Raw genomic sequence first — 14,619 nt, forward strand, 5'->3', positions numbered from 1 at the left:
CCACTACGACCGAATCCTTTAGACTGCGTTCGCCTACACATTAGAGCCCTTTGGACTCGGGCTCCCACCGTTTTCCAGTGCTGTAATGTTGTGCAGGTCCCTAGTAAATCAAAAACGCTACCAGATGCAGGCGTCCTCTGAGCTTTTGCCTCCCCAACCTCGCTGAATGAAATGCTCTGTTCTGGAGCCTTGATTTACGCGGCGAGCGAGCGACCACAGGCATTCCTGCATAAACCTGTGGCCTCGCTGCACGCTGAAGCAAAAGCCAGCGTCTGCCTGTACGTTCCCACGCTTTCCTCTGTACTGCATGCCAGCGGAGGCTGTACCGCTGGTCTCTCCGGTCATTACGAGAAGAAAGACAGGCTGCAACGCAGGGAAGGCTGAAATTGTCAGCAGAGTCGCTGCTGAGATGCTTTTCATTGCCTGATGACCTTGTGTGTCCTTCAGTTCGAAGAAAACCGCTTTGAAATCGCATCTACAATCACGTTCAAAGTGGTTTAGAGTTGACGTCAATGCAGCTGGAGATAGATAGATAGATACAACAACGTTTTCCAGAACAAAATTGCTTTGTGTGTTCGCCATCACAAGCAACAGCAATAGACTATATATATTTAGAGGTGAAACATCTGTTTTGGACAAATTCCTTTGCCCGGAGAGAATAGAGCGAGCTGTTGTCGGCTCTATTCGTTGACAGCTTTTAACGCAAGAGAAGGCATCCTGTGTTTTAAAAAGTGGTTTGCTCTGACAGCAACAAAGTGGCGTGACCTGCCGCATCTGTGAAAACACCTAATTTCTCCTTTCTAAATGACAAGTATTGCATATCTATCATGAAGGTGGGGGGCATCCTGTCGGATTACTCTTGACGTGGGCTTCTTTTAGGATGAGGCTTAGCCCCACCTCCATGTGGCAGGGCCAAAAAAAGTGTGAGGATGCCAGCCTGGAGTTCTCTCGGCGATAAACAAGTAGACAGCATTCATTTTGAGAGAAAACGGCAAGGGAAACGGTTGCGTGAGGATGGAGCTGCCTTTTCCTGACAAACGGCTCGGTGTGTTCTTCTTTTTCATACTCTCGCAGAGTTTTTTTTTTTTTTCTTTTTTTTTTTTAAACAACACCTGTCACGCTGTTACTGTAAAGTCCAATTAACACAGTCGTCCTAGCCGCCCTCCTTCCCTCCCCTGCTTCTTCTCTACCTGTTCTTGTCAGCCAGAGCTTAGGCTTTGTCTTAAGACCAGCCCATCTGGAAATAAGGATAACAATAATGTGTTGGATCTTCAATGCAGGTGGTGATTAGTGAAGGATATTTGTCGGGTAAAATGCCATTGAAAATCTGTCGACAGACAATTTCTTTGCATCAATCGTTTGTTGCGGTTGTAGTTGCTTGTAGGATCACTTTATTTGCTAAAATGATGTTCTGGTGGCCTTCTGTTACGACCAATATGAGTGTCCAAAAATCTTTTATAAACATCTTGATTAAAACATATGAACCATGTTGATTTCAAATGGTTAAAAGACATTTATACTATTATCAAGAATATATGAAATTACTATGTAAAATTATAGTGTATAGTGATCAGTTCCTGTTTTATTTGGTTATTTCTTTTTGATTTTTTGTGTTATATTTATGTTAATGTAGAAAATTGTTTTATCCTGCATGTTGGTTTCAACACATGAGTTTGATTATACAAACAATATACTATAAACTACTTCAGAATTTTGTTTTTTAATTAGGAGGAATATGATGTAAGGGCAGTTTAATCACCCTGGTATTTTTTTTACTTTATTGTAATGTAAATGTAATATAATTGTAAATGTATATAAATGTATTTTTATTACATTTGTAGTTTTCTAAGGAAGAATAGGACTGCGACCTGTAGTGAAATCCTCAAGGTCCTTTCTGTAACCTGTATGAGGTACTGCAAGTTAATACATTAGATATCAACTTAAAATGTTATCACTCTTTATGACATTTTGAGGTGTTGAGTGTGAAATGCATGTAATATGCATTTATGCAAATACATGAACATGGAAATTATTCCTTGAATTCATTTAAAGGCCAACATTTGCATACAGAGTCATAATTAACTATTTACAACTTCGGTCCCAACGAGCATACTGAATGTGAATATTTCTCGCGATGGTCCCCTTCCAATTAAGTATGCTGCATGAAATCTCTTCCACTGCAACAGAGCCTCGGACTCTCCGTGTTTGTTTGAAATGATCCAGAGAGTGCAAAGTTTGGAGGCGAGGCACCAGAATCGACTCTCAGCACCTAACCTTTCTGACAATTTCCCCTGTGTGTATGCGAGAACGGCAAAAAGTTGCCCTGATTAGCTTACAGTTTGCTCAAAAAGCAGCATAATAAAGCATTTGAATAGGATGAAGAGATCTAACATCCTCTGCTTGTTTACGATTGCTCGGCGGAGATGCCACGTCGCCTCCTCTCTGACCCTGAGGCACGGAGTCACTTAATGCACTGCGTTTCCATTCTGCGCTCCCGTTTCGGCGGCAACCAGCAGCGAGGGAGTTCCCGATGGAGGCCGGATAGAGCATAGCCCCTCCAGGCTGTCCTGGGGTGCAGTTACCCCCGGTATGCGTCTCTGCATGGTAATGAAGTTGAGATGCACCACCATGAAGTAGACGAAGGAGCAAGGCTACTCACCAAGGACTGACCCGTGGTTCAGAGGACAGGAGACTGGCGCAGTGGGAGAGCCCCTTCGCACAATGATCAGAGGAACTGCGCCTTCGATGCGACTCTGAAGGCAGCACTGAAAAAAAAAAACCCAACTGATTAGATGTTGCTGTCGCCCATGCAGCTAGCTGGAAAGCCTTTTTCGTATTCTTGGGCTTGTTTGTTTCTTGCCCCCTCTAAGCCTTTTGTCATCCTCAGACAGCGACGGATGCAAGTTCTCTGTGGTGTGGGGCTTTGCTCGTAATTAGCTGAAAGTTCTCAGAGACCTGACAGGAAGAAAGTGTGGCAGAAGCTCAGAATGTGTGCTTGTTTATTGTTTCTTTGCTTTTTTTATTCGCCCCAAAATCTTTCTCTGAATAAATCAAAAACTCTTTTGCTCCCAGACTTTAAGACTGATTTTGAACTCTTTATTTCATCAGGAGCGTAGAGTTTTATAGTAAGTTACTGTATCAAAAAGTGCGTAAATTGAACGGTCCCTTTTCGGTCCAGAAAACACAAACTTTCCTCACAAGAAGTTAACTCCAAACATTTTGATTGTGACAGTTTTTCCTGCACTACGCTGGATCGCATTTCACAGTTAACACGCAAAACAAGGTTGATAGCATTGCATAGGGGTATAATTTATAGATTCTGAAGTGCCTACATCTCTTTTTTAATCCGCTTCTTCGGTTATACAAAGGTATACATCCTGAGCTGTCAGATGTGTTCATCTTATCTCAAGCTTGTTCTGAATTAACGAGTAAAATAAACTGACCTTTTTTATCATTTCTCTTTGGATACCTACAACTGATGCAATATGCTGGTCGTCATGAGTCTATGCTTAAGCCCCAGTGAGGGATAAACTTCTCTTCCCTGAATCCAGATTTTGACAGCAAAAGGGCTTCTATATTTATAGTCAAGTAAGTTTTAACTCTTCTAAGGCCACCCTAAGCAGCTTTGTCAAAATAACAACATTCATCCAGTCTTGTGCCAAATAACGCAAGGGAATGTCAACATGCACTACTTATACAAGAATTCTGACACTTCCAAAACTGAGGGCACTTATGCTTCTTAAATAGGCACTGGTGTTAAACTTCCTAACACTTTTGGTGTTACAAAATGGACTACCCAGGGTCTAGAAGGTGCTCCAGGCATGTACATCAAGAGAAGAAGGGATATACCTCACTGTGAATGTGTGATATTATGGCCAGGCTCGGCCACCAATAGAGGCCAGTCCGTACCCCGACAGTGCAACCTCCCGGCACAAAGGCTGGTCCTGCCGAAGCTTTCCGGCCCCATTAGCACCCGAGCGTCAAGGCAAAGCTCCAGAACCTCATTCATTATTCATCGGTGCGCAGGCAGAGGCCCTGATAAATTCTCACTTTAAGTGACAATGAGTGACAGAGCCTGGGGTTTTTTATGGCCATCCCCGCCCTGCCGCCAGTGGCGCGCTGGCCAAAGGTCCAGCCTGATCCTCCGCTAATGACCGGCATGATGTATGTGCAGCGAAGCGGAGGCTGACACCAGTGCTCTACCGTCCCGCTCCCCCAGTCCCACACCGGGGGTAAGCTCCATCCCATCCCGGGAGCTCAGCAGGCCACGGAAACTCCTCATTAGCTGGGACACAGAGTTAACCTGAAGGGAAGGTGGTAAAGGTAAGAGAACGGAGAGTGAATGGGAGGGGTTTTGGTCATGGTGGTGGGACAGTGATCTTATTTATACACTACCTTAGCCTGGGATTGCAATGCAACACCCTCGCATGGACCACCTACCCTTACTTTCGCGGAATATTAAGCCCCACCAAATGTTAAAAATACCATTTATTGTTCAGAAATGCATGACCTCGTACAAGCAGACAATAATTAACATCTCAATATGAATATTTGGATAGAACTGTCATTGTTTTTCTGTCGAATTTTTCTGGGTGCCTGTAACAATACGGTGAGTATTGACTTGCTCAGGGTTTGGTATTGAAACTTCAAAGGAATTTCAACATTTTATTCTATTTTAACTTTCAGCTGGTGATGGGAGGGGTCCTTAGCCTCTGTTTGTATCTGTACGTCTCCAGTGATATCGATTGAATTGGATTTTAACCCCTCTTCTTTGCGCTGCACTGAAGACAAATGCTTTCAGTGGAACAAAGGCTGCATACTGTGTGTGGCTAGCTTTTGAGAGCCAAGTCTCTGGGGTGCAGCCAATGTATCTTTCCAAAAAAAGGTATTTCTCTGGGGAATGCTTTGCCATTCCAAGTTCCTGGTGTAGGCCTTGCTCCTTATTATTGTTCTTATTGTAATGATGTTATTAAATAAGTGTTTTAATACGTGAACTTATTTCCTAGTGTATCACTTTGGGATATAATATTTGGGAAATACACAAGGCCAGACAATAAGCACTGCATACAGTGATTTTTCTTGTTCTTATTTTGAGATTTGAAAGTTAACTTCAATGTAATGCAGTTTACATTTTCTGAGTAAAAACATAAGAATTCAGAATGTTTCACATGCGAATCAAGGTGATACCATAAGCTGATGTTTATTATCTTTAGCCTTGATAAAGAACAAACACATTCGTTTACACTACTCATTAGCAATAGCTCATTAGATCGGTGTCTCTGTTTCATCTCTGATAGGTCATCCACCAGGAGCTTTTTATTACCAATTCCTTTGGGCAGCCAGGGAATGGTGCCCCAGTACCTCCCTTATTTTGTTGCCACTAATGTCTTATTCTACCGATTAATATGCTAAAAAAAAAAAAATTATAACGAGCATGTATGATTAAATTGAATGGACTTGGAAATGTTGCCACCAAGTGTTTTTGAAGTGTTTTCATCAAGCTGGTATTGATGCATTTTGTTTGATCGGATCACAAGTAGACGAGGGAAACCGAAACACATACCCGTTAAATGTATGGACTTTTTCAGATCTTTCCATCTAATGAACGACATTTACATATGAATGTGACCGGAGATGACGGAGAACATGCGGAGAGCAGCAACTTTTGTTTCTGCTTTGAAAGCTGCAAGAATGCTGTGAGTGCATGTTAGAAAACCAAACTAGGGCCTTTAGTCGAGTTTAAATCTCGTCTTGCTAGCGCGCTTCCAATAATGTTTAGGCATTAGGTCAGTAATGACCCCGGTTACATCTGCATTTAGCATTGTGCACTTGTGATCCGATCAGCGAATACACTTCTTAAAGGGTTAGTTCACCCAAAAATGAAAATTTTGTCAGTAATTACTCACCCTCATGTTGTTCCAACCCCGTAAGACTTTCGTTCATCTTCGGAACACAAATTAAGATATTTTTTATGAAATCTGACTGCTGGATCACTCCTCCATACTAGTCCATAGGCTTCTTCAGGGATTGAACTTGTCGGCCTCGATAAGTTATTAAAGACATCGTTAAAATAGTCCAAGTGACTACAGTGGCTCAATCTTAAGTTTATCAAGCGACGAGAATACTTTTTGTGCGCAAAAACAAACAAAAATAACGACTTTATTTCAACTATTCATGTCCTTCTTTTTGGGCTTCTAGTCAGTTAACGTAGTGTGATTCCGTAGAGCTACGTCACACGTAGGCTCACTATTGGCCGACGCTGGTCATGTGCGTGATGCGTGTGACGTACAACAACAGAAGCTTACGCTATTACACTAGTGAACTGACTCCAGGCCCAAAGAGATGGACATGAATAGTTGAAATAAAGTCGTTATTTTTGTTTGTTTTTGCGCAAAAAATTATTCTCGTCGCTTGATAAATTTAAGATTGAGCCACTGTATTCATTTGGATTATTTTAACGATGTCTTTAATAACTTTTCGAGGCCGGCAAGTTCAATCCCTGAAGAAGCCTATGGAGGAGTGATCCAGCTCTCAGATTTCATCAAAAATATCTTAATTTGTGTTCCGAAGATGAACGAAGGTCTTACGGGGTTGGAACAACATGAGGGTGAGTAATTACTGACAGAATTTTCATTTTTGGGTGAACTAACCCTTTAATACCATGGTGTAAACAGGGCTGTAGTATTGCAGTTCTTTTGTGTAAAAGTAAATACATTAATTATTAGGAGTAATACGCTATGATTGAATTCTTGATTCTGAATAATTGTTGAAAATTTCAAGGTTCATTTCCCTCTTTTTCTGAATTGTAGCAATATCAATATTCACATCAATATCTGACACATGGAATTTCTAATGATAAATAGAAAGTGTATGAAATACTTGCAATAGCTAAGAAAGAGTAATGTGTGTATGTTGTACTGAATGCTTGCTTTTGACAGACAGATTCCACCTTTACTAGAGAGAGAAATGGGGAAGAACTGAATGAGTAGAGCTGCCTTGTCAGAAGATATAGAAGATGAATACCTCTGGAGAGTCCGCTATAGCCTACCTGCTGTTTGCTGTTTGGTCAGGAATATTATAGTGCAGCCCAGGAGAGCGCAATAGTATGTATATATTTAAAAATAGATGTATACATCAAAGTGCATTCAAGATGTTTGGAATCCCTTGTGGTGTATTCTTTTGCCTCTCATTCTTTCTTTCACATCCAATTGCTCTTTCTCCTTTTCTTTGGTCCTGGAAGATCTAGAAGTTGATGTTTGAATGCTTTGTTGGATTGCGCATCTTGATTAGCGCCACACGTGAATAAGGTTTGTCGTTGTGCAGGGAATGATGGAGCTGACATGAATGTATCCTTTGATCTGGAATTTTAATGACTGCCTTGAGTTTTTTGTTGAATGGTTCATCAAGGTATGCCGACAATGAGGTACTCTTGGTTTCCATGTCAAACTAGTCAGGTATGTTCGTCCTATTTATCTGTGGTGCCTGTTGCTTGTCTCAATGCACTACAGCTGTGGTAATGCTGGACCGAGGAACTCTCCAGCTGATTGGACATTTCTTGGCCCTCGAAACTGTGCCTTGGCTACCTCCTTTGAAAATTCAACTCATTTTGGAGATACACAAGCCTCGACTGTCTGCTGATGAGATTCCAATTGCTTTGGGAACCAGTATTTACACAATGTGAGTGTGTTGAGCATTACTGTAATCATGATTTGGCTTTTTTTGTAATGAATTTATTTGTATGTGTGGTAACGGGTATATGCTACAAATGCTGTTGATAAAGCTTAGGTTATTGTAACATGTCTTTAAGGAAGCTCTTTTGTTTATAGAAGATCTATTTGATCATTAAATATAACTTTTGATGCAAATATGAATAGCATCTATGCAATACACAATATTAGAGGTTAGAGTGTTTTCGCTATCTTGTCATCAGTCAACATATTTTCCTTCTGTTGGAATTTAACACCTGCTTATTTGTGTATATGAAGTGAAATTGACCCATGGTATAATGTCTAAGCAGGTATAGATACAGTACATAATGACACTTTGACAGGTCTGTAGTTTTTTCTTTTCTTTTTTTCTTGTCCGTTTCATAGCATGTAGCCATTCGGAGGACAGAGGAAGATGTTTTAATGGCTCTTTATCATCATATCCACCCTGATGAGAAACGGTGAAAGTTCATATATGTAATGTCACATTTATACCGCTTTGGCTGTGTGTGCGGGTGGAACAAGATAAAGACAAACACATCACACACAGCCCTCTGCCCTCTGGTGCATCATGGGAGAGGAGAGGGGCTTCAGGGCGCACCTCCGTCGCTTTAGGCTGTCCTTGTTAGGAAGCTGTCAATCAAAAAGAAGACCCGGCGAACTTGCCTCGGCATGTTGTAACCTTCTGGAAGAGAGAGAGAGATTGAGGAGCGTGTATAATATATATTTCCCGAGGAAGCCGATTTAAGAACAATCCTACTTAATAAGCACAGGCCTCAAGACGGGAAAACGTGGCTGATGACCCTTTAAAGGGCGAATGACGGGGTTCATGCCGACATGTAAAAAGCACTTTTTCACCTTAGTGGCAAACAGGCAAAATTAGTCGAGGTAAGTGAATAGACACAGTCATAGATGCACACTGCCATCCAGTGGTGGAGGCTGGAGCTTCATTAAATCATTTAGGCCTTTTTATATCTGGTATCAAGATTTTAAGTGAAGGGTCTAATATTTTGTGTGTTTGTTTTGTTTTTTTGTAGTTTATAAAAGGCAAATAGAACTGAAGACATTTTGTGCATGAATATGTATGAACTTTTGCAATTTTCTTTTGGACTATACATTTCTTTTAAAGATGCATGCAAGTCAATGGATGGTTGATTGACAAGTTATGTTGCATGGGACGTATCAGGACAAATTAAGGTCTACATTAATCCAAAGTAGTCACCTGCATTTTTGAATGCATCATAGGTCTATATATTATTCATTTTTCATAAAATGCTCCTAGAGGCATGAAATTGATTTTTTGTGTGCCTTTGATAGGATATGAGATGGTTGATGTTTTTGTTTATTTTTAACCTTTTTTTCTTCTATCAAAATTAAATAACTGTGAGGTAATGTCATCCATTAGCTGAAGCTGTCACGTTAAAAATAGGTGTTGAACAGCTGTATTATGGGATTTACCTACATGCTTGGATTGAAAAATATATATTTTTTTTAAAAACACTGAAAATGTCATCAGTATAGTTAGAAACTTTTGTTCCTATCATGCATTTTATTGGGTGAGGAAGTGAAACAACTCACGTCACCGTTCAAGTTCTTGTAAATGAACAAAACTTGAGCTACTTTGGAAAAAAAATAACCCTGCATGCAAATGGGCGTCCAGACATTTTTAACAGATAATGTGGTAGATCTATAAAACTAAAGAAATGTCACACATAGTACTATATATCACACTCTCACATCCATTTCCTCATTTCTATGTACTTCTTGCATTCTTCTTGACAAGGCCCAGTTAATAACACACAATCTACCACAACAATAATTTAATTTTTTATTTTTACATGATATTCACAGTAATTTGATGCTTTCCGGTTAATCTGAATTGTGTTTTGAATATGGAGATGCTTTGTTGCTTTTAATATGAAAGGAAATATGAAATGTTATGGATTTGAAACAGCGATGGTCCAAATAGTGAAATATGTACTTGATAATATGGTAAAGATAAAATGTCTATAAAACTACTATTAGCATTACTCTTGCTCATACTATTACTTTTGTTTTTATTATTGTTTGAAAAGTCACTATATATCACTATAATATATATATAGTATAAAATATAATGTATGTATATAATGTATAAAATACACTCAGTATATTATGCAAACTTTTAATAATTAAATGTTAACGCAAATATACTTTATGTATTTAATCTCACTTTATGAACCGATGTCTTTGCTGCTGACCTTTGATGAATTAACCATACCAATAAGCAAAAATGACTTTAGATTGTTTGTTTCATTTTTGAACTTTCTTCTCCTGAATTCCTATTATCCTGCAATCCAGAACGGCAGCACAGCAGAAGGTTTGTGTGAGCTGCATATTTCTCCTACATTGAAATATGTTATTAAAAGCAAGTCAAAGTAAAATACATGACTACATTAATGACCATTTTATGGCTTTGCAATGTATAATATAGTATATTAATACATTAGAATAATGTCTTTATGCAACAGTGATTTTGCTCCGTTTCTCCATTAGTTTTCATATGATACAATATTTTATATTTGATAAAAAATAATATATATTCCATGACTGCCATATTTCCTCTTTTGACAGAAGTAATCTGTATTGTTATTTGCTGTTATCTTTATGGCGCTCAGGTTTTGTGGGCGTCCCAGCATGCGTTTCACCCCTCGTCATGACCTCCATTCTCCACCTGACCTCATAAGAATGCCAGCTGCATTGCCAGGAACCTCCAGATGTCTTTGGTAGGTAAGAAATGAAGTACAAAATACCCCCACCCCCCAAAAACACCCATCTGACAACATAAAGATGTCCACATAAGGGGGTCATTGTCTGTGGGATCAAATAGCTGCTTATAACAACTTAGCACTTTCACTTTCTTCAGTGGAAATCCAGAGATTTCACCATGGAGAAGCAGAGCAAAGAGGAAGAGTGCATGGTTTGTGTAATCTTGTGGTGTGTTGTTTCTCAGGCCTGCCCCTCATGCTCGTACTGCAGCTGCAGCACACTCAGGTCACACCTCTTTATTTTCACTTACTTAAATGCTTCGTAGTTTAAAAATAGCAGAATTCATCAGCTGCCGACACATCGGTGATCAGTGTGATTCTTTAAATAAGAATAACCAAGCTGACATAGATCATCAGCTGGACATACAATGGGGAAATAGATATATGATATATTAAAATAGTGTTTTTAATATTATTCAATTTATATTTTCATATTCATATGAATTAATTTCATATATCTACACCACACACTAAAGCCCGGTTTCACAGACAGGGCTTAGACTAAGCCAGAATTAGGCCTTAGTTCAATTAGGACATTTAAGTAGCTTTCATAAACGTGCCTTAGGGGGGAAAAAAAACATTACTGGTGTGAATCTTGAGACAAAACAATGGCATTTTAAGATATTTCAGTTAAAACAGTTCAAGCATGCATTGTAGTCTGGGACTAGCTTAAGCATTGTCTGTGAACCCAGAATTGGGAGTCTGCCATCGTATGCACACAACGCCATGCCCCTGAGATGTTTATGCAAGCAGGCGGTACACCATTGTGTGGACCAGTGCCAGACAGCCATGAAACATGATAAATATGGTTGCAAGTGCAGCAAAGATTTCTTTCAGGTCAGAGGGCTGGTTCTGTCCTGAAGCAGTCCCTCCAAAGGTTGAAAGGTCTGAGAAAAACAGGGGATGGCAATCCAGCAGAATTAATTGGTACATGTGTAATTATTTATCTGTCCACACAACAGCTTTCAGCCCAGGTTAGACCAATTTTGATCAAATGACACTTAGCTTAGCATGTGTGCTAAAAGTAGCCTAGAATTGCAGTGTTCTTCTCATGCATTTTACAGCTGAATATTAAGATTATTTCTGTCAGCAAGGCGCTCACACTGAAAGCTAAACGATCTAAAGAATAAAATATATTTGTTGTACAAAAAAAAGGCTATACTAAAATGTCTGCTAATGCAATATCAGTACTTCTGTTATACAGATTTGAACTAAACTTTGTTGTGTAACTCATCCCACATTTTTTGAGCAACAGACATGAATACCTCAAATCACACAGCTTGATAGAAATGCTAATACTTATCTTAGTGATCAGATTAGCAAATGATAAAATGCCTGAAAAATCCCATAGACTTGTACTTATTCATTGCCATCCCTCAAAATGTCTTTACGTCTGATATTCTAATTCGTCCTTTAGTTTGTTAATCTGACTGTGAAATGAAACATTACCCGTTCTTTATTTATTTAGATTGCTTGCGTCTGGCAAACTAACAGTACGTTGTACTAGCTTAGCATACTGCTAGCCTGCTAGTTTAACTTATACCCCACCCAAATAGCCTATTGTTTAGCCTATTAATAGCCTATTAATTCGTGTAATGATGTTCAGTGTTTTGTTTTTATGCATATTAACACCTAACTCCTCGCTAACTCTCCTGGATGCTCGTGAGATTTGCTACTCATGTCTTCTTCAGAAATGTAAAAATACTTTTGGTGTATTGTTAAACACACAATCACAACCACAATCAACAACATTGACCTTCCAGGTGCTAGAATATGTTGCTGTAAGGTGTCACTATTACATTGTTTTTTACACTTATAGGGTCGATGGGTAAAGTTTTCTTGCTTCGCACCACAGTATAGAAATACTCATCGGCTATAGCAGTTTTCATAAATGAGGGTGTAGTTTACGTGTCTGATTCTGTATCTTCTTGTGCAAAATTGCAAACGTACTTTTGAGAGAGAGAAAATACAGACTTCCGGAAGTGGTTGATCACCCCTTGACGCAGCCAACTACCCACCGCCTACTATTTGATTGTAGACAATGTCTGTTTGAGGTTTTATTCCTTGTTTTACACTTTCATAGGATATATTTTCTTCCATTTGGCCAGATGTAATGTGTGTTTTAGTTTTTAAGAAGCTCATTTCAAGTGATGAAACCGTTTAATAAACTTTCCCTCATCAATGCAGATATATTTAGCCCATGAACATTCACACTATACTTGGTATCAATGACACAAGTTTTAACAGGAAGTTGATTTTTCAGTCTCCGGCACGCATCTTCTGAGCATTTAAGTGATGTGAGCGACAAAAAAAGTGGAAGAAATGATTCATTTTGCCTATGGTTTCTCTTTAAGTAGTATAGAGAAGTAAAGAAAAGAGGAATTTACACACACACACATGTAATTCTCACTGTACTTTAGACACATTGTATTAGATTTGGTCTAAAAAATCTTGATCTTGAATAATCAATCTCTTTGATAATCGGTCCCTCAGATATTTGAAGTCCATTACTGTTTTACTCTGGTATCTGTTCGTACAGTCAGTAGGTTGTCATTTTGAGTTTTCATCTTTGCACGTCTCTTTGTCTCTGTGCTACTTCCTCAAACAGGCGGGAAACCAAAAAAAAAGAGGAGAGAAAAAAAGAGCAGGCAAGGAAGTGGTATCTTGCAGCGCTGCCTACATACAGAGGGCTTGGAAAGTGAGAAATAGTCAAGAAGCAACGCTGCTTAAGTTGTGTAAGTCACGTGAGAGAAGAAAATGTTTGAGTTGGATGTCACCATTGAGTCATTAAGGTTTACTGAGGATAATAAAAAATAAATATCCCAATGTTTAATGAAACTTTTTTTGAGTAGGCTACATGAGGCATGTTTTGTTCGAAAGTGTCACTTTTCACAAAACAATCAGATTAGTTTGGTATTTTAAGCATCCAGTCAGTGCATAAATTATGTTTGTCATACAAAGAGATCTTAAAATTCAATATATGCATTGCATTTAAGCTATCATACTTAAGTTATAGGGTACAAACAGCTAAAGGAACCACAGCTTTTGTACCGTATCGTTTTTATACAATATTACAGCGTGATAAAGCCATTAAAGACTCAAAGTGACAGCAAAACGTTATTTAAGGAAACAATGGTAAAATATATAATACTTGGTATTAAGAAACGAGGAGGCAAAGTCACATAACTGGGTTTGGAGTTTATTAAGTTACCTTTTCGGACCATAAGTCTGATTCTCAGTATACTGCAGTTATCATAAAGGTCATAGGCACATTAAAAAAGACCAGAGTGTTCACTAATTCCCGCCTCGCTCACAGATCATTAGTTTGTAACTATCTAATCTAATTTCGATCAACCCATTCAGGTTGATGTTGATCTGCAGACTATTTGTGGACTTGATGTGGATTCATGACTTATGTGGGAATATTTGGTTTTATTTCATCCCCTTCACGTTCTCACGGTGTCATCTCACTGATCCCAAAATTTGTTATTTAATCACTACTTTATCCCATATTCTGTAATGTTCCTTGGTGTAATTTGTCTTCCAAAAATCCCCCCAAAATGTACAAGGCACTGCCCCTAGAGGTTATTAGTTGGCATTAGTGTACATCCCAATATACCTATGGTAGATTCACATGACGAAGTTGTTCCAAAAATGGAAAAAAAATTCCATTGTGGTTTTGAAAAAACGATCCTCATTCACACAGATGTCTTAAAACAAAAAATGCTGTATTATTCATGCCAGGCCAGTAGTTGTCACTTTGTAAAGAAACTCTACGCACCTATAGACTGAACACGTAATACACATGCGCATGACGTCATTATTTTTTCATATTGGCGTTTTTCGAGTTTACATGGAGATGAAAATGGTATCATTTAAAAGAAAAACTAGCACTTTAAAACTCATTTTCATGCCCGTGAAACACTGTTGTCTTGTTGTCGCCAAACGGCCAAAACCCATAAAAAGTTTTCCATTTTTAGTTGAAAACGTTGTGGGTAACTGTTCTCTGAAAAAAAAAAAAAAACGAACCGTACCGTTCTCCACCCATGGTTCGGCACGCACTTGCACCGCGTTTTATCTCAAATCTGATGAAGCATCTATACCGG

Source organism: Rhinichthys klamathensis, unplaced genomic scaffold (assembly GCF_029890125.1).
Source record: "Rhinichthys klamathensis goyatoka isolate OS25496 unplaced genomic scaffold, OSU_Roscu_1.1 h1tg000467l_1, whole genome shotgun sequence".
NCBI lineage: Eukaryota > Metazoa > Chordata > Actinopteri > Cypriniformes > Leuciscidae > Rhinichthys > Rhinichthys klamathensis.